This window comes from Palaemon carinicauda, chromosome 1, assembly GCF_036898095.1.
Source record: "Palaemon carinicauda isolate YSFRI2023 chromosome 1, ASM3689809v2, whole genome shotgun sequence".
Lineage (NCBI taxonomy): Eukaryota > Metazoa > Arthropoda > Malacostraca > Decapoda > Palaemonidae > Palaemon > Palaemon carinicauda.
The window spans coordinates 1,098,319-1,119,616 of record NC_090725.1 but is presented as its reverse complement, the minus strand read 5'-3'; the positions used below and the strand labels follow the sequence as shown (position 1 = coordinate 1,119,616).

Sequence of the window (21,298 nt, the reverse complement as noted above, 5' to 3'; positions counted from 1 at the left end):
AGTTCTGAAACTTTAGCTATGTATTACAAGGAACAATCTGATTTTTAAAAAATCGAAGTTAATTTCAAGGTATGTTCATGTAGCTTAAGATAAGATGAGGAATATCACTAATATTAGCCAAAGCCCTACCATTTCACACACTCACATACTAACCCTCCCACTTTCTAGCTCTAATAGCCATTTCACACCAAAGACTTCCTAGCCATTTCACACCAAAGACTTCCTAGCCACTTCACACCAAAGCCTTCCTAGCCTTTTCACACCAAAGCCTTCCTAGCCCTTTCACACCAAAGCCTTCCTAGCCCTTTCACACCAAAGCCCTCTTATCCATTTCACACCAAAGCCCTCCTAGCCATTTCACACCAAAGTCTTCCTAGCCCTTTCACACCAAAGCCCTCTTATCCATTTCACACAAAAGCCCTCTTATCCATTTCACACCAAAGCCTTCCTAGCCTTTTCACACCAAAGCCCTCTTATCCATTTCACACCAAAGCCTTCCTAGCCTTTTCACACCAAAGCCCTCTTATCCATTTCACACCAAAGCCTTCCTAGCCCTTTCACACCAAAGCCCTCTTATCCATTTCACACCAAAGCCCTCTTATCCATTTCACACCAAAGCCCTCCTAGCCATTTCACACGAAAGTCTTCCTAGCCCTTTCACACCAAAGCCCTCTTATCCATTTCACACAAAAGCCCTCTTATCCATTTCACACCAAAGCCTTCCTAGCCTTTTCACACCAAAGCCCTCTTATCCATTTCACACCAAAGCCTTCCTAGCCTTTTCACACCAAAGCCCTCTTATCCATTTCACACCAAAGCCTTCCTAGCCCTTTCACACCAAAGCCCTCTTATCCATTTCACACCAAAGCCCTCCTAGCCATTTCACACGAAAGTCTTCCTAGCCCTTTCACACCAAAGCCCTCTTATCCATTTCACACCAAAGCCCTCCTAGCCATTTCACACCAGTGTCTTCCTAGCCATTTCACACCAAAGCCCTACTACCCATTTCACATCAAAGCTCCCCTAGTCATTTCGCACCAAAGCTCCCATAGTCATTTCACACCAAAGTCCTCCTAGCCATTTCACACCAAAACTCTCCTATGCATTTCACACCAAAGCCCTCCTAGCCATTGCACACCAAAGCCCTCATAGCCATTTCACACCAAAGCCTTCCTCGCTATTTCACACCAAAGTCCTCCTAGTCATTTCACATGAAATCTAACCATCTCGTCTGTCAATGATCACCTAAATCTATTCACTATTCTGTATTATCCAGCAATGTTCAAGTCCTACTTTAATTCTTAGTATTTAAATCTATACCAATCAACAAATCAGCCTTTCGACCTTCCCAAAAGCACAAAGTTTTAAAACCATCTTTCCTAAACTTAAATTTAAGCTTCTCTAACAATATCTAATTAAAATATGAAAAACATGTACAATAACATTTCCTTTACCTATATTATATAACTTTTTATTTCAAAGTATACTCCTAGAATCTTCTATAAACTACTCTAGTTACTAACTTACATATATTGAGAGAGAGAGAGAGAGAGAGAGAGAGAGAGAGAGAGAGAGAGAGAGAGAGAGAGAGAGAGAGAGAGATTTAACATGGGGAGGATGGACATTTAATCAAATACTGAATCTTACAAATTTAAAAATAAAAGAGGGATAAGCTTTCATACAAATTACGGACATTAAAATATTTACTCTAGATTTTTAAAAATAGGACCAATAGTGTATTTAAACTTTAGATTACTTCAAATCCATTTGTTAGGTATTACCCTTTATAAAATCTAAAACATGATGTGGGGGATCAACTATCCAAGGTATACTATTGAAACTAGAAAGGGTTTTGTGTTAAGGAACCTTAAGCTTATAGGACAGAAAGAAAAATTCAAAGGCTAAACAAGAACACACCTTGAAATAAGCATTTAAAGCAGCCTAATTCAAATGCCACAGAGATAAATTATGTACACTTAAAAACAAAAACCTTATTTCCATCAACAAGGTTTTGGCACGGGATAAATTATTACTCTTATATAACTATTCATTCCCAATACAATAACACTAGTTTAAAATTTTCCCAACTAATTTACTAACAGTTCCTTTTTCCTGAACTTTAAAAGAGATATAGATTACAAACTAAAAACTGTTTAATACTCAAAGGTTTTCAAAATCTTACTAGAAATACTCAATTCTTGAAAGTCAAAATTGACAAATAAAAAACCTTAGGAAAATTTGGCTTCTAGGATCTCATGATTTGAATGTCCAACCGCCTTGGATTAAATAAATAAATCCTGATGATATCACAAGACTAAAATTTAACTGAAATATCCCAGCCTCTAAATGAAATAGCCCAGCCTCTACCTGAAATAGCCCAGCCTCTACCTGAAATAGCCCAGCCTCTACCTGATACAGCCCAGCCTCTACCTGATACAGCCCAGCCTCTACCTGAAAGAACTCCTACCTGACTATCCTAGCCTCTACGTGAAAGTACTACCTTAAATAATAACCCCTTGAAATATCCCAGTCTCTACCTAGAATAATCTGCCCTCTACCTGAAAAAACACATACCTTGAATGACTCCTACTTGAAATAGCCCCGGCTCTACCTGAAATAACTCCTACTTGAAATATCCCAGCCTCTACCTGGTAGATCTCCTGTTATACACCCTCTACCTGAAATGACTCCTACCTGAAATGACTCCTACCTGAAATGACTCCTACCTGAAATGACTCCTACCTGAAATGACTCCTACCTGAAATGACTGAAATTTCATCACTAGGATTTCCACAATAAGATTTTTCCCAGATGCCACCCAATTGATGAAAATGAAATATAATTTAGCTCTAAAAACTTCAGGTTAGTTTACGCAAGATTACAATCCTAGTTATTGACACGGTTTTAAAAAGGCCTAAATTGATTCCTAACCAAATTTAAGTCGTCAACTATTCATTAAAACAATTTTGAATGGGAATGTAATGTATAAAAGTTAAATTCATGGAACTGAAAATGAAATTAATAAAATTACTCAGCTAGCCATATAACTGAGCACATTGTTCAAGATTTAATACTTGAACTAGATACTTAAATCCTCATTGTAAACGCTAATTTAAATTTGGGCATTCCTACAAATGCCCAAAAAAGGTGTTCTTGATCTTCTCCCACTGAAGAACGTTACCAGGCTTCTGTTTCAGAGGTCCCGAGTTCGCGTCCCCCGCCGGGACATGGATATCGTGAGACCAAGGTCTATAGAATACTATAGACCTTGCGTGAGACCTTCTATCGGGGGGTACTCCCCAGGGTGGCGCCTTGGCGGGGAGGTTAGAGGGGGCAAGTGATAGTCCCCGCTGGCTAAAGGTCGCCCGAGCAGAATGATGTAGATCGTCTGAGTGGAGACCCGCAACTTCAACTTTAACTTTAACTTTAATGTGCATCATCCTTTTGGTTAAATTGTTTTAAGCAACCAAGTAGAAGTCCACATTAACCTGAAAGACAAAAGTGTTAATAGGAACTCTCAGAAAATTACTAATCAAGATTTGTAAAGAACAAAATTTAGTACGGTTTTTAGTCATTTTCAAGCAACAATATATGTTTAATAGATCAGTTCAATCGAAAACAAATTAGGATATCTAATGCTCCCAAAGTAGGATATTTAAAGTCCCCAAAAGTAGGATATTTTAACCCCCCAAAAGTATTAAGCCCTCCAAAAGTAAGATATTTTAAGCCCTCCAAAAGTAAGATATTTTAAGCCCTCCAAAAGTAAGATATTTTAAGCCCTCCAAAAGTAAGATATTTTAAGCCCCAAAAGAAAGATATTTTAAGCCCTCCAAAAGTAAGATATTTTAAGCCCCAAAAGAAAGATATTTTAAGCCCTCCAAAAGTAAGATATTTTAAGCCCCAAAAGAAAGATATTTTAAGCCCTCCAAAAGTAAGATATTTTAAGCCCTCCAAAAGTAAGATATTTTAAGCCCCAAAAGAAAGATATTTTAAGCCCTCCAAAAGTAAGATATTTTAAGCCCCCAAAAGTAAGATATTTTAAACCCCAAAAAGGAAGATATTTTAAGCCCCAAGAAGGAAGATATTTCCAACCCCCCAAAAGAAAGATATTTTAAGCCTCAAAAGAAAGATATTTTAAGCCCCAAAAAGGAAGATATTTTAAGCCCCAAAAAGGAAGATATTTTAAACCCCCAAAAGTAAGACATTTTAAACCCCCAAAAGTAGGATGTCGTAAGCACTCAAAAAGTAAGATATTTTAAGCCCTCAAAAAGTAAGACATTTTAAGCCCCAAAAGAAAGATACTTTAAAGCCCCAAAGGTAAGATATTTTAAGCCCCCAAAAGTAAGACACTTTAAACCACAAAAGTAAGTTATTTTAAGTCTCCAAAAGTAAGATATTTTAGGCCCCAAAAGTAGGATATTTTAAGCCTCCAAAAGTAGGATATTTTAGGTCCCCAAAAGTAGGACCATTTTAAGCCTCCAAAAGTAAGATATTCTAGGCCCCAAAAGTAGGATATTTTAAGCCTCCAAAAGTAGGATATTTTAGGTCCCCAAAAGTAGGATATTTTAGGTCCCCAAAAGTAGGATATTTTAGGTCCCCCAAAAGTAGGATATTTTAAGCACCCAAAAGCAAGATATTTTAGGCCCCCAAAAGTAGGATATTTTAAGCACCCAAAAGCAAGATATTCCAAGCTCCAAAAAGATTAGGATGATTTAAGCAACAAAAACTATCATATTTTAAAGACCAAAATATTTTGATATTTTGGTGAAGAAATTAGAATATTTCAGGACCCCCGCCCCCCCCCCCCCCCAAAAAAAAAAAAAATCTAGGATACTTTCAGAACTGATAAAAAGATGTGCTCGAGTTCCAATGTAAAGTTTTCAACTGTAAATTCATACAATTATGAGTAGAAAATCCTTTGCTACCCACTTACAATAAGAATTTAACTTGTTAACCGATTTACAGCTTCACACACCAACCTGAAAACTTTTGCCAAAATCAGGTTGATTTAAGTTTTTTTTTATCTAAAATGTTTATTTTTTAAGTAGCTGACCTATCTCACAACTAAACAGAAATATAGAACTAAACCCTAAAATTACTCGAGTTTAAAACAATTTTTAAAACAAAAAAAGCATTAATTTAATGTAAGCTTTCCAAATGACGAGATTTACTAAAAAAGAAAAATAATCCAGCAAAAAATGTGTAAGATTCTTTGATCTAATACAGTTTGGAGGATCCTTATCACTGAAGTTTTAATCTAAAGACTGCACTATTAAAAAAATGATCTCATAAAATAGAAAACCAATACCTACAAATACATTTCTTCAATAGCGGATATTTACTCAATCTAGTCCAGTCTAACTTCACTCTAGCACTAAATGCTACAAAATCTAACCTAGGTTCTGAAAATTATCAGCTGAAGAAAATTCAGAGAGTACAAAACAGAGCCGCTAGATTAATAAAAGGACTACACAATAGGGAAAGAGTTACCCCTGCACTAATTAAATTACACTGGCTGCCGGTAAAAGCGAGAATTGAATACAAGCTACTCTTACTAACGTTTAAGATACTCAACCAAAATTAACCAAAATATCTAAAAGAATGCCTGAATAAAATAGAACTAGAAACAAATGTTAACACAAGACACATGAGTGACAAACATAGGCTATCTGAACCAAGAACAAATAGTAAATTTGGTGAAAGGGCTTTTAGCTACTGTGCGCCTAGACATTTTAATAAACTGCCAACTGAAATGAAGGACCTAAAGGGAGCAATTTAATTTAAGAAGAAACTAAAGACATTACTTTTCACAAGATCATATGATTTGGAAGATGCTACAATCGAAGAATTGTATAAGTTATAATGAAAATGTTTCGTTAGATGATTAATATGGACCCGCTCGAGAAGTAGTTCACTCGACTTCAGTGGAGGGTTGGATTTAAACCCAAAACAAGTAAACAAGTAAGTAAGTAAGAAAAGCAGACAACTTTCATACTAAACTTACCATCCAAACGAAGTTTACAGAATTAGACTATTGAAGATATCATACTTCAACTCTGCTCATACGGAAGACAAGATATCACAGACCTTTTTCAACTTTTTGAACATCAACGTCTGCACCTCCTTCAGGCTTCAGTGCGAAAGAATACCAAAAGCAAACTGGAACAAAATCGGGAAGAGTTGAAAAGGACATTTCCACAGAATTTTTGCTTTTACCTATTGTACGTATCTCATTTTTCCTAAAATAGTTTTACCAAAAAGTAAACTTGAGTTTTGTTGTCCAACAGTTAGGTGAGTATTATTCAATGCCTATATGGAGATGTAGAATTAAATTATACTTGCATTTGAATTTTTCTTTTTACAAAAATGTATTAATTTAATCAAAGCTTACCATCTACCAGGAATTAGTAAAAAAAAAAAAAAAAAAAAAAAAAAAACATCAATCAAAACAAATTTATGATAATTGATCGAACATAACTTAGGTGAATCCTACGAGGCCTATCACTAAATAGAACACCAATATAAAGATTTTAAATATCTGTTATTTACTCATCATAATCTGATATTATTCTGTACGTGATTGAGGAACTTCATACCAGCACTAAATGCTCCCAAATCTAACCTGTCTTCTAAAAAGCATAGAACCTAAAAACAATTTCACTATTCAAGCGAAATTTACATAATCAGTTCATCTTTGATGACGTCATACTTAACTTGGCAATTACAGAAGACATAGGATTCAAGATCTTGCAATTTCTCAACTTGTTGCATCACAGCCTTTGTGTCCTCTTTTAGTCCTCAGCGTCACAAGCAAACTGGAGTACAAATCTGGAAAGAATTGGAAAGGACATTTTAGCAACATTTTCACTTTTGCCTACTTCTAAACTTAGACTAAATTCTCCCCAAATTAGGTCAAGATTCATTCCAAGCTTAAGACACTTATTACTAGTTGACTATCTAATGTTAACAGCCGAGTTTACTGCCAGGCATAAATAAAACAAAAAATTATTTAGTTACAAGATATCCATGATAGCCCTAACAAATACAAGAGGTTTATTTGTTGAACAAATCACAAATCATTGGTTGTATTAATCAAATTGTCAAAAAACACCACACCTCAAACTATTGGCCACAAATGACAGGGAACTAGTACACAGGAACATACCTGCTGAAGAGACTTTGCCTTACTTTACTAGTTAAAGTTTAAGTAAAATTTCACAAATAACAAAGATAGTTATACTACAGTATAATAGTTATAGTTATAGATTGTGACTGCAGAAGTGGGTTCATAGTTCATAACGTATTCCTGGGGTCAACGAATTGGAGGAACAAAGACGTCTAGTAAACCTATCTGGAAAAAAAATTATGATTGACTGCAACAGCTTTTCGGTGGGAAGTGTGTTTTTCATACTTCTAAGCAAATAAATAGTAACGTTAGACGGTCCTAGGATTACAAAAGAAATCGATATATCATGCTCTGTAATGCCAATGCGTGGCTGCAAGAATTGTTAAACTCAAACCTGCAGTGATTCGTGTGACATGACAGATTTTCTAAAAATGGTTTCGAGAAGTTAAGTGAACATGTTGCACAATATCCATATTAACGAGTTCGCATTTTGGGTATTATCGTACGCTTCAATAAATTACTTTGATTTTACGATTGAGTGTTCTATTAATCTTTAAACTATCACCGAAAGATCCTCTCTCTCAGGGTTGCGGATTTTCAGGTGAGAAACTTTGGGGTGAGGGACCTTCAAGTGATCCCAAAATCAAATAAACTTTACTTTTAGTTGTAAGTTCGGCTAATAAGGATAACCGCCGGTCGAATCTGTCTCTTTCTAAAACCAAACGAATAACTTTGGACAACTGCTAAACGATTGTCCGGCTTCCCTGGTATTGAACTACACTGGACAAGTCCATTCGTCATTTTCTGTTATGTTATAATGACGTCACTCCAGAAGTAAGGCAAACAGATTATGATAAGGCTTGTGTTAATTCCGGAATTGACTATTGAAACTCGCTCTGTTATGATCTCAAATGACAACTTAAGATATTACAAAACATAATTAACATAGCAGCATGATTGATAAAAGGTGTCCCACCTCGAGAAAAGATCGCTCCTATACTTATTGAATAACATTGGCTGCTTATTAACCCTTTTACCCCCAGGCTCTTTGGAAATTTCCAACCCTTAACCCCCAGGGGGTTATTTTTTCCCAGCACATTTTGCAGTATATTTTTTTTAAATTGCTCTAACAGCCTTAATTTTTGTCATAGAGAGGTCAGGTTGGTCTCAATCTCTTGGAAAATGCCTGAATTTTCTCTAAAAATTATAAAAAATATGAAAAAAAAAATTTATAGCATTTTTTTGCAAGGACGTACCGGTACGTCCATGGGGGTAAAGGGATAGAGTCTGTGAAATGACTCATTAAGTTATCAGAACCGGACGTCCAAAATATCTAAGAGACATATTGTGCAGCTAACAAATTGTGTTGACACGAGAATAGTTAGATGGTTTTAAGTTATTGGAACCAAGATACATGTCAATTTCCTTTGGCCGCTGCAACCTCACCATCTTTGTAAGCTAAGGAGGGGGGTTTGGGGAAGATTATAGGTCTATCTGCTGAGTCATCAGCAGCCATTTCCTAGCCCTCCTTGGTCCTAGCTTGGGCGGAGAGGGGCTGATCATATGAACATATGGTCAGTCTCTAGGGCATAGTCCTACTCGATAGGGCAATGCATCTGTCCCTTGCTTCTGCCATTCATGAGTGGCCTTTAAACCTTTACTGTAGGTCTATAGCTTTAAAATATACGGCCCCATGACTATACAATAAGCAACCACTAGACATTCGAAAGACTGAATATATTAAGGCTTTCAAGAAGAAAATGGAGACTTTTTCGTTTCCCGAGTGCTTCGATAATATATGGATTTGAAAATGAACACGGAATAGGATGTGTGATACTCGAAATACCTAAGATTGTGTACGGCATACAGATTTGTAGGTCCTTTAGAGCGAAGGGTTCCCCCGTGTGTGACCTGTCTAATTGCAACGATATAAAGGTTTACTCATCTGTTTCTTCTTCATAGAAATATGTACAGAATATCGTCACCAGTCATCCAAAATCCCCAGATCTAAGGATAAATCCCCAAATCTAGGGATATATCCCCATATCTGGCACCACTGGTGATAGGACCAGGAAACAGCCTTTAATGTAAATTAACCTAATATATCAATATGGTTAAGCAAACTACGTATATTTGCTTCGAGTTAATACGCTTAGTAAATAAATAAATTTTTAAAGATCATAGCACAATTCAATAAACGTGAGGCTCATTAAGAACACAGAAGCTAAATTTGGGGTTACCAATACATTTTTTTTTCACGACTTAATTTATATAATGTATATAAATTTAATCCATAATTTATATCTTCCAAAAACAGTTCCCCTACACGCACACTGACCACTCATAATTACCACTCCTGAAATAACCCCCCCCCCCACTAGGAGCCCCCCACAGAACCCGTCCCCCCTACGACGTTAGAGAGATTCATACCTGGTTGCAAATTTGCTGCAACTTATTATGATAATCAACAAATAATTGAGCACGCAATATGCATTGAAACTTGATTGGAGTTGGTACTGCATGCACACACATGTATCATACATACATACATATATATCATTAATACTCGCTTCAAATCTCTGCCCAGCACGAAGCTATTATTATAGATGAAATCCAGTGTATATATATTCCGCAGGTTGAATTCGGTAAAATGCCATTGTGGTTGATATTTACATACACATATTCACCTTTTTCTCAATGAGCTATCAGAATGAATACGACAAAATTTCCCTCAATTCTCTCTACGAGGTGATACACGATTTAAATATGATTGAATTTAAGAAGAAACTAAAGACATTACTTTTCACAAGATCATATGATTTGGAAGATGCTACAATCAAAGAATTGTATAAGTTATAATGAAAATGTTTCGTTAGATGATTAATATGGACCCGCCCGAGAAGTAGTTCACTCGACTTCAGTGGAGGGTTGGATTTAAACCCAAAGCAAGTAAACAAGTAAGTAAACGAGACTTTAAAACAAGTCTACACTGAACATGAAAATGAACATACGTGTCAAAACCGAAGCACAAATGGTTTAATTCATGGACACAAATTTCGTAGTCCACAGATCGTCATCAACCAGTTTTGCTTCACAATTCAATGCTGGAGGCAATTTGCAAATGAAAGTATTTATTCCATTCTTTTTCTCACAAGGGGTTAACTACTGCACTGTAATTGTTCAATGGCTACTTTCCTCTTGGTAAGGGTAGAAGAGGCTCTTTAGCTATGGTAAGCAGCTCGTCTAGGAGAAGGACACTCCAAAATCAAACCATTGTTCTCTAATCTTGGGTAGTGCCATAGCCTCTGTACCATGGGCTTCCACTATCTTGGGTTAGAGTTCTCTTGCTTGGGCACACTGTTCTATCTAATTTCTCTTCCTCTTGTTTTGTTAAAGTTTTATAGTTTATATAGGAAATATTTATTTTGGTGTATTTACTGTTCTTAAAATATTTCATTTTTCCTTGTTTCCTTTCCTCACTGAGCTATTTTCCCTGTTGGGGCCCCTTGGCTTATAGCATCCTGTTTTTCCAACTGGGGTTGTGGCTTAGCATTTAATAATAATAATAATAATAATAATAATAATAGTAATAATAATAATAATAATAATAATAATAATTACGTAGGCCAGCCCGCGAAAGACTATCAAATTAACCATTACCTTAACTTATAACGACCGCCTATGAAAGCGAGAACTGTAGCAAGAATTGTATTTTGGATTTCTTAGCTCATGGACATTAATATAAAGATGAATATCATGATTAGTTTAACTGAGATACTAAAAATCTTAATAGTGAATTATTGGCAAATGATAAGAGTTATGTTGAGTTCACTTAATGAGAGAGAGAGAGAGAGAGAGAGAGAGAGAGAGAGAGAGAGAGAGAGAGAGAGAGAGAGGGGGGGGGGGGGGGGTTATATGATAAGTGTTAATGCAACCTTAACAAACTTATTATTAACTCGTATTTAACGACTACATTCTTCGGAAAACCAATTGCATACCAGCCAACGTAAAATGGCTTCGGATAGTTGAATCCCTTCCTTTATACCTTGCATGCAATCTTGGGTTTTCTAGATAGTGCAAGTGACTAATATAACTTCAAGCTTGATTATTTTTTTCTCAAAATCGAACTAAAAGACCTTGTTCTTTGAAATAGATTAAAAACTCAAAAATATCATGGGAAAAGTAACTGACTTATATGATTTAATCCAAGATTTCTTGATGGGATGTAAAACATTTCCCAAGATCGTGCTTAAATACGTTCCAGTGATAACCAATCTATGATAACGAAGGACAAGTATACTCAACACACTTATTGGCGTTTAAAGACTTATTTATATTTTATTAATTTGCTGGTAAAGAATATATTTGACTAAACTTGTTTCAATGAGAAAAAAAAACCTAGACGTTAAGTGGAGTTTGTTACAAAGTGAAAGATGAAGATAATGAGTTCAAGGCAGGATTTACAGGAGGAGGTAGGATAGAATGAATACACAGCCATAAAGGGCCTATTAAAAAGGAATAAGCAGCAATAGACATAAGCTATATAGTCTTCTAAATTATCTAATGGGGAATGTTAAAGAAAAAGGCTCCCGGGTGTGCATTGTGACCAAGAACTAGCTGATAAATTTCTAGAAATTCCAAAAAGCAAAATATAAAAAAAAAGCAATTGGATGTTTTGCGGATATTCAAATTCAGATTTGTGTTAAACCAGACCCACAAATAGGATTAGAGTTTTAATGATGAAGTCGTCAGGATTTTTAAGAGGTCTAAAAACAAATCGTGTGATTTATCTGAAGGTAATATCTAAACTAATTGGAGTAGAATACTTTCACAGTCTTACTGATACTATTTCAAGAATTGTACTTACTACGGCTGACGAGTGTCAATATCCACAATCTGAGACAGTGGCTACAGCCACACCCATTCTGAAAAGTGCTCTCCATCATCAGGACTTACGTATATACATAGCTATTTCGTATCTATCCTTCATGACAAAGGGGCTAGAATATGTCATTCTTGAACTATTAATTAGTCATTTGGGAAGTATGAAACACTACCGGATAACCAGTCAGCATACAGACAATTATATTCTACAGAGAAAACTATATGCAGTATTGTAAATATGATTTATTGGCAATAGTGGACGACGACAGGTGTGGCTGTTTATCCGTGTCCAATCGCACAAATATCACTCATTACAGGGCCTCTATTTGCTACCTTATAAATTAGTTTGTTAGCACTTTTATTGGTTAGTCTCACTCATGTCGTTACACTAATAATAATTAACTTATAAACTGGTTAGTTAGCTTGTTTGTCCCATTTTTTAATTTAAATTCCTCACCTGAAGAAGAAAGACCCCAATTTTTTCCACCTGAAGATAAGCGACCCCAGCGAGTGTTGGGGTCTCCAATCTTCAGGTGATCCGACCAATTTGTTACATAATATTATTTAGTCTATGAAAGCGTATTAGTTTGACGTTTGACGGCTGTTTTTCGGGTCCTATACTGCAAGAGAACCCCACTCTGAACAGGATCTCCACAGTCATTTTATCTTGTTCGTTCAGAGTATTCAACAATGCAAAGCACGTATTGCTCATTTACTGTTAAATCGTCACTGTCAAAGGACGAACAGAATAAGAAAGTCTTCAGTTTCCTCTTGAAAGCCTTAATGTCTTTAATCATTCGGATCAGTGTTGCCAGGTGGGTTAGTGTTAAAATCCCCAAAACTCGTGATAATAATTCCCCAAACCAACCCATAATTCCCTATTTCCACAAATATATATATTCTTCTGATCTTGTAGGCTTTGCTAACATAGAAATTACTCACTATACTTCACGTTAGTGCAATTAAACTCATTGCAACAATATAAAGGTTTATTATCTTTGTTTCTTTCTTCATAGAAATTTGTACAGAATACCCCACCAGACGCCCAAAATTCCTCAAATCTAGGGATAAATTCCCATATCTAGCAACACTGATTCGGATGTCTCGTGGGAGCTTATTGAATTATGCGTTAATTTTCCAATCCTCAATATCGAAGCGCTTGAAAAAAAAAATCTCCAGTTTTTTATTGAAAACCTTAATATCTCCATTCATTTTGGTGTCTAGTGGGCAATTGACAGCCTACGTCAAAGGCATGGCATTTAGATGGATACAATAGATTCCCAATTAATCAACATAAAGATAAAAGAATAGTAAATATCTCAAAGAAAATAAAGCGGAAATAAATTCAAAATCTAAATCGTACCTCGGTTTCAAAATAAGAGGAATTAAAAGTTCACCTATTGGCCAAACTATACGAGAGGCTATTTACAGTCGCCAGTACGGGCTTAGAGTTTAGACCTCTAACCAAATTCTAAACCATAAAGAAAGCAGATTATGTTTTAGGAAATGTTACGATCATTGCAAGATGATCAACACATCTCAGATAGCCTACATTACCTGGGAAAATAAACATGATTTAATATACAATTATTTTAGAATTTGGCTCCTAAACAGTAATATCCAATAAAGAGTAACACTACTGATGGGTGTCACCGCTATATTCTAGAAGTTTTATTCCAGCTGTTACCAAGTTGTGGAATGATTTTCCTAATCGGGTAGTTGAATCGGTAGAACTTCTAAAGTTCAAAGTTGGAGCAAATGTTTTTATGTTGACCAGGCTGACATGAGTGTTTTTATAGTTTATATATGACATATCTGTTTTTGACGTTGTTAATAGTTTATATAGGACATATCTGTTTTGACGTTGTTACTGATTTAGAATGATTTATTGTTAACTTGTTCTCATCATTTATTTATTTCCTTTCCTCACTGGGCTATTTTTCCCTATTGGAGCCCTTGGGCTTATAGCATCTTGCTTTGCTAACTATGGTTGTAGCTTGGCTAGTAATAATAATAATAATAATTAATAATAATAATAAATAATAATAATAATAATAATAATAATAATAATAATAATTGGGGAGCCAATGCTTAAGAACGAACACTTTTGATTAGTTTTGTACCATATTGCCAAAAGTAAAAATTAAATTCATCAAGTACCACAGTATCTGTATACAGCCAATTTTGTACGTAGTTGGATCAAAATGATAACATAATAAATGCAGCCGTGTCTTGTCCACTGCAGGACAAAGCCTCAGACATCAATTCATGTCTGGGGTTTAGCCATTTTTCATGGTGGGAGATTTTGGTCTGATAGCTCACAGCAGATCAACCTAGTATGGGTGGCCCTGGCCAGTACAACTTTGCTCATCGTGGCGATACACAAACTTTTTATCCACGTCAAGGTATCTCCACCCAGAAAGGGTATAACTGTTAAAACATCTCAACAAAGACTTTCAGAATTAGAACTCTACGGAAAAACTGGTAATTCATAGCTAACTTTAGAAAAGTCAAAATACTTTCGTTGTTGATTATTATAGATCAATTAAAATAATATATTCTATTACACAGACAATACTTTAAGGTCAAATATCAAACTTTTTATAAACAGCTCCATTTACCACGACCGTAAAATTAAAAAAAATATAAACTAGTTAGATATGAAATGATGTACACACAAAGATTTTATAGTCACGCCTTCGATTAAAGTTACAGATTAAAAACCAATTACAAAAACAATGACAACGAGTTGGCCCGTCTTCTTAACGAAGAGCTTGCAAATTGTTGAAGGCCACTTTTGCTTGACTGGTTGAAAAACAGACTAGGGAAACCCGCCCCAACTTAACACTTTTACCCCACCATAAGGTTAAATTTCGAGCACATTTTGCTATATATATTTTTTTAAAATTGCTCTAACAGGCTTAATTTTTGTCCTAGAGAGGTCAGGTTGGTCTCATTCTTTTGGAAAATGCCTGAAGTTTCTCATGAAATTATCAAAAATATATAAAAACATGTAATTAACAGTGTTTTGCAAGAACGTACCGGTACGTCCTTTGGGGGTAAAACGGGTTAACAGTAGTGTGTAGTCTAGACTAATACTTTGATTACACCTGTCCACTAGTGAATGATAGAAAAATATTGATGCGGTTTAATACAATAAAAGACGCATCAATAAAGGCTTTCCAAAGAATATTTTCTCAAATATCAGAATGACACAAGAAATTCGCCCTAACTTATTACGATTCTTCCAGAACCAACACATGAAAACTAATAGTATATATGTCATTGCAAATAAGGTGAGGATAAATGCTAAACCTAAATAATACCAATTTCAAAATGAAAGCATTTGATAAACACGAAATGTGTGATGTGCAAAATACCTTAGAATGTACACGATAAACTGACCTTGTAGGCCCTGCAGTGCCTAGGGGTCCTCTGTATGTGACAGGACCAGAAAAAAACAGCCTTTTAAGTAAAGTTCATCTACTTTACTTTTACGGGTTTATTTCTCGCCCTCCATCAAACACTAAAGGTCTGTTCAGGCGGGCCTTGGTGTGTGAAAAAATAATTTCTTTCCAGTTAATATTTTGCTCTGTATCGTTATCAGTTATTTCGCTAGCATTTGTATTCAGGCTTAATAGTTTTCAGGTCACTATTATAACACTTTCTAAAAAGATAAGTCTTCAGGTTTTTCTTGAAAGCTGCCACATTATTGCTATTCTTGACATCGAGTGGAAGGTCGTTAAAGAGTCTCGGTGCAGCATAACTGAACGTTCTTCCTCCTATTGCATGATTCACACTAATTTCGAATAGTCTATGTGGGTCATCGGCATGTCTAACTCTTACAGCGGCGCTGGTAGCTTCAGGGTAGGGGACCAAGCAATCACGAAGATATTTATGCTTATCACTTGTAAGTGCTTTGTGAGTCAACAAGCAAATTTTAAATTCAATTCTAGCCCTAACAGGTAACCAATGTAGATCTATGGGCCCAACTGTATGAGTAGCTCTTTATAGTAGCTGGTTAAACAGATGTATTTTTTTAGGGGGGGGGATAAGAGCAAGTTGAGCAATTCATACAAGACTGTCCATATCCCTTTAGAAACACAAGGAGGATTTAACAAAGACGTAATTTTGAAATCTTTCCTAGATAGTTACTTTGAATAAAGATTGTCATATTGGTATGATGTCACAGCCAATGTTCAACCATTTTGAGTCGTTCCAAGGATATATGACGTTCAAGGGATTACCTCAGAAATTACCTAAAATTTTGAAAAATTACCTTAGATACTAAAAAAAACCTCATAAAACGTAAAAAAAAAAATATAGCATGATTAACAAAAGCCTTGGGAAAAAAAACTAGAAAGATAATTGGGTGGTAGGGATAGGCTATATGGATTTGTCAAAATTTTTTTCACCCTGCCTGAGGAGTATGTCAATTTAAAATTGAAAGCAGCATTTTTACAGAGAAAGGGTGTTAATCAAGAGAGAAATTACTTTAAAACGATTGAAATTTCTTCAAAATTCAGAAGGCTCAAAGTCCAGATTACCTTAAAATTACCTTGATATACCATTACTTTGGAAATTTCATTAAATCAAACAAAATTACTCAATCAGAAGTAATTACCTCGAAAATTAAAGTACTGGTCCTTCTTTACTACGTTGTCAAATGTGAACAATCAATTCGTTAAATTGAAATTATAAATTATAACCTGGCAAAACCCCAGACATCAATTAGACTTGTCTGAGGCCTTTGTCCTTCAGTGGACTAGAAACGTCTGCATTTGTTGTTATTATTGTTGTTGTTGTATACGTTATAATTATAATCCAATTAAGTACACATTCAACAGTGCACAGATACTTAGGTACTTAATGAAGTGAATTTTCACATTTGGCAACATGGTACAAAACTAATCAAAAGTCACGCCTTCGATTCCAGTTGCTTAATGACAAGGTTTTTTAATCGTGATGATAATGTCACTAGCAATTTCCCCATGAAGGTAAACATCACTTAGTAAAATAAATTAATTAATGCAAAACAAATTCAATTTTTTACCTTAATACTGAACGAAGACTGTTGGTATTTATTACTAAATAAGGTTCCTCTTTTTCAGATTAAAAATGGCCTTTTTTTTTTCAAATTCACTGATACCGAGTAGACCCGCCCTCTTAAACGAAGAAGAAATTTACAGAAAACCAGTTCTGTCTGGTTGGTCGAAAAACAGGTAAGGAACCCCACACCCCCTTACAGTAAGAGTTAATTGGTCATTACTAATGGGGTATTTATACCTGTTCACTAATGGAATATGAGAAAAAAAATCAAGAGAATTGCATACAAAATAAATCGTTTCTGTAAAGGTTTTCCCAAGAATATATCCTAAAAACTTAGATAAAAAGCCGTGTTCCTACTTGTGCTTTTATCACGGCAATGTCCTCATTTAATTTAAACCGAATTTCAATGTATAGGTGGTATCGAATCCCTTAAAGATAAAAAAATAAGCCTCTTATTCTACCAAACACTTCTATGTATGTGCATGTATTGAGCTGAGTTGATCTAAACTTACAAATGATTTTTATCTTGGGATATACTTCCGAATATTTAATATTTCAATGGATTAGATGCTTGCTGCCTTCCTGTATTTAGTTGAGAGAGAGAGAGAGAGAGAGAGAGAGAGAGAGAGAGAGAGAGAGAGAGAGAGAGAGAGAGAGAGAGAGAGAGAGAGAGAGCCTAATTGGTGGGCGTAGCTGTCAAAGGACTTTCAAACTCATGGAAAGCGAGACAATGATAGTTTCGTAAAATCAATATAAATTAATATTTGCCCCATGGATTGTATGTATTTGCATTCAAATGAATATGTGTATTAAACAGTACATGTATGAGCTATAACAAAGAATTAATTTTTTGTATTAGTACAATTGGGAATGAATGTTGGGTTATCCACTGAAATAAATTTTTGGTCAACTAACGAATATCTTTCCAACACATCACCTGAAACTCTTGGTTCTTAATTACACTTTTGCAATGCAAATAATTTACCCATATTACACAGTTTTCACTATATCTATTTAACAATTTTTAATGTGACATTCACAATTTCAAAATGTGAAAAAATATCTAATAAAATTTCTTACCCGATTGAATTAAAACATGTGATTAAAAAACAGTTCCTTATTTTATCAAATGAAATATTTCAATCACAGGAATAATATCCTTAGAAAGTTAATATCGACATTTAATTTGGATTATAAAATCAAGGCCTATGGCTATAGGCATTAGTTATATCTCAATTTATTCTTATGGTAAAAAATACGATTATAGGTGATTAGAGTGTGCCCAATTGGAACTCAAACCCCACAGCTACAATTATACACCATCCTATTGTTAATCGAAAAGTTAAAGCCACAGCTAGAAAAAAATCTCATCTAATAACTTTTCACCTTTTCACTGATTATGAGATTACCACCACACGCGAAAAAAAGAGCATTTTGGGAAATGTCTTTTCATAAAAATTCTTCGCCTTTAAAAGACCCTTAGAGAAATTTGATGTTTACTCTCAATCATGGTAACCTACAACACCTATAATATATTCGAATCTGCAGTATTTTGAGTAATAAAACAATAGCGAGAACATAACAGAAACAAAGCCTTGTAAAAGTGTGTCCCTCCTTACCTCCTTCGTTGTTCACAGAATCACAATTTAAAAAAAAAAAATCATAATTCCTTCCTCCTGTCTCCGTGTCTGGGACAGAAATGAACATTCTTCTGCTCAGTGTTGCCACTTTGCTCTCACTCAATATCCACGCCAAGGTGCCATTTTACCCACAAAATATCCACAACATTTTTTCAATGTTCCACAGATTAATCCACAAACATTTTCCGTACAATATGATGATGAAACCTAAAGTTTTATAGTGGCATTGCATTATTGGACTTAATCCACATACAGAAACAATTTAAGTGAAATAAAAACTATTTTCCTAGGCAGAACGGTATCTGATTATATTTCTTGTCACTCATGACTGAGACAAATACTGTACTCCAAATTGACGAACTTGAAGAAAAATATGTTCTATTTCCTTCTTTCGTTCGTTCGTTCGTTCGTTTAAGAACGCCTTGCCTATACCAAACACGGGCTCTTGCACTAGGGAGAGAATTTCCTTCTTTGGATGACGATGATTTATACATGACAATGCGGGACGAAAAAGGGGTAAAACTAGTAAGGTCAGAAAATTCCTGTAAATATGTATATTTTGTGTTTGTTAACATGGACAAAATCATCGATAGAAAGAGCAATTGATTGAATGAAGTAGAATTAATAACAAACAGATGGTATCCAGATAGTGCATGACTTTAAATTCTTATTTGAAGAGAAAATTCAAGGAAAATAGTGTAAATAAATCTATAATATGATATCTGATTACGTTGTTTTCAGGTCGGATCTTGTGTGACAGAAAACTATTTTAGTCGGATTAAAAACTTCATGAATCCTATCCTGAAGCGTGGAGGAAAGAATATATTTCAAAGTTGCGCGCGCACACACACACACACACACACACACACACACACATATATATATATATATATATATATATATATATATATATATATATATATATATATATATACACACACACACTTGGGCATACTATTCTAACTAATTTTTCTTCTTGTTTTGTTAAAGTATTTATAGTTTATATAAGGAATTCTTATTTTAATGTTACTGTTCTTAGAATATTTTATTTTTCCTTGTTTCCTTTCCTCACTGTGCTATTTTCCCTGTTGCGGCCTCAGGGCTTATAGCATTCTACTTTTCCCACTAGGGATTTAGCTTAGCAAGTAATAATATATATATATATATATATATATATATATATATATATATATATATACACACACACATATATATATATATATATATATATATATATATATATATATTTACATACATATATATATAATATATATATATATATATATATATATATATATATATATATATATATATATATATATATATATATATATATATACATATATATATATATATATATATATATATATATATATATATATATATATATATATATATATATATATATATATATATATATACCTGAACAAAAAAGGAATCTTATTTACTTAATGGAAATCGTAATAAAAGCAATTAACAAGAGATTATGCCAAGGTTTAAATCCACGGTCCTGTAAAGGATAAGCCATTGCCTGTAACCCGAATTTATTGCCACAACCAATGGTGTTTCCATATGTTTATTGTCCTTATAATTACACCAAGGCTGGATACCACGGAGTAATCCTTGCCTTTCTCCTCCTACCCAGTTAAGCTCTCGAGTTTTTCCTTCCACCGCCGTCAGTTCTGGATTAGTAGGCCTACCCCCATTAACAGAAATTAGTACCAGTGTCATATGTGTAGTTTTTTCCCACAAAAAATCCACAAAGAATTATTTATCCACAAAAATATCCATGTACAGTTAAATATCCAAAAGAAATATCCACAAAATTTATGTTAAAATTAACAATCCACAAAGGGATCCACAAAGGCTGATTTTATCCACAAATTTGTGGATAATATCCACAAAGTGGCAACACTGCATCTACCTATCCAGTGCTGCCAACTTATCCGAAACATTAAACACCGTTGCATCAAGTACTAACACTTCCATCATTCAATTATTTTCGCGTTTACACTTGTATTTATTTATCTGAATTATTCGCGTAAAAATAATACTTCTCATTTATTTATATATTAATTTTCGATGGCAATTTGGCGCCCCCCAAGCAAATGGCACCCTGTGTCGCCTGTGCCTAGAAACGGCCCTGCATGCACCGTTCAAGCATCACGGAAACTGTAACAACCACCACATTTGATTTTGAAAGTTTTTTTTCTCAGATTGTTAAGATACTACAATGACGTAACAGAACAGAACAAGCATTGTTATTATAGTCCTAGTTTGAAACCTTATTTTCCACTTTTCTATTGTGGTAGCTAGTTAGTTTGCTCAATCATATCATTAGGCATTAAGTAATGTGGGCATATGGTATGCTTTTTGTTTAGTCCAATTTGAGACTGCTGGTGCTTGGAAAACAATTTACAGGTGACTAGTACCAGAAAAATTTCATAGTAAATACAGAACTTCCCCCATGGCTTCCTTTATTGTAGATTACATGATATATATAATTATTATCTGAAGAATAGATCATTGCCATCTAGCATGGTTTTAAGACACACAAAGTGACAGATATATGTCAAAGAATAGAAGCTTCAATTGATTA

At 34.6% G+C, this 21,298-nt stretch overlaps 1 long non-coding RNA gene across 1 annotated transcript; it reads right to left on the bottom strand.

Annotated features, from left to right (window-relative positions):
• Nucleotides 1-773: 773 nt before the first annotated feature.
• Nucleotides 774-6,829, bottom strand: LOC137641348 (uncharacterized). Its single transcript, XR_011044494.1, has 3 exons — nucleotides 6,005-6,829; nucleotides 2,759-3,488; nucleotides 774-2,694 (listed from the first exon to the last, which is right to left on the bottom strand). It is a non-coding gene; the product is annotated as an uncharacterized lncRNA (long non-coding RNA).
• Nucleotides 6,830-21,298: the final 14,469 nt, after the last annotated feature.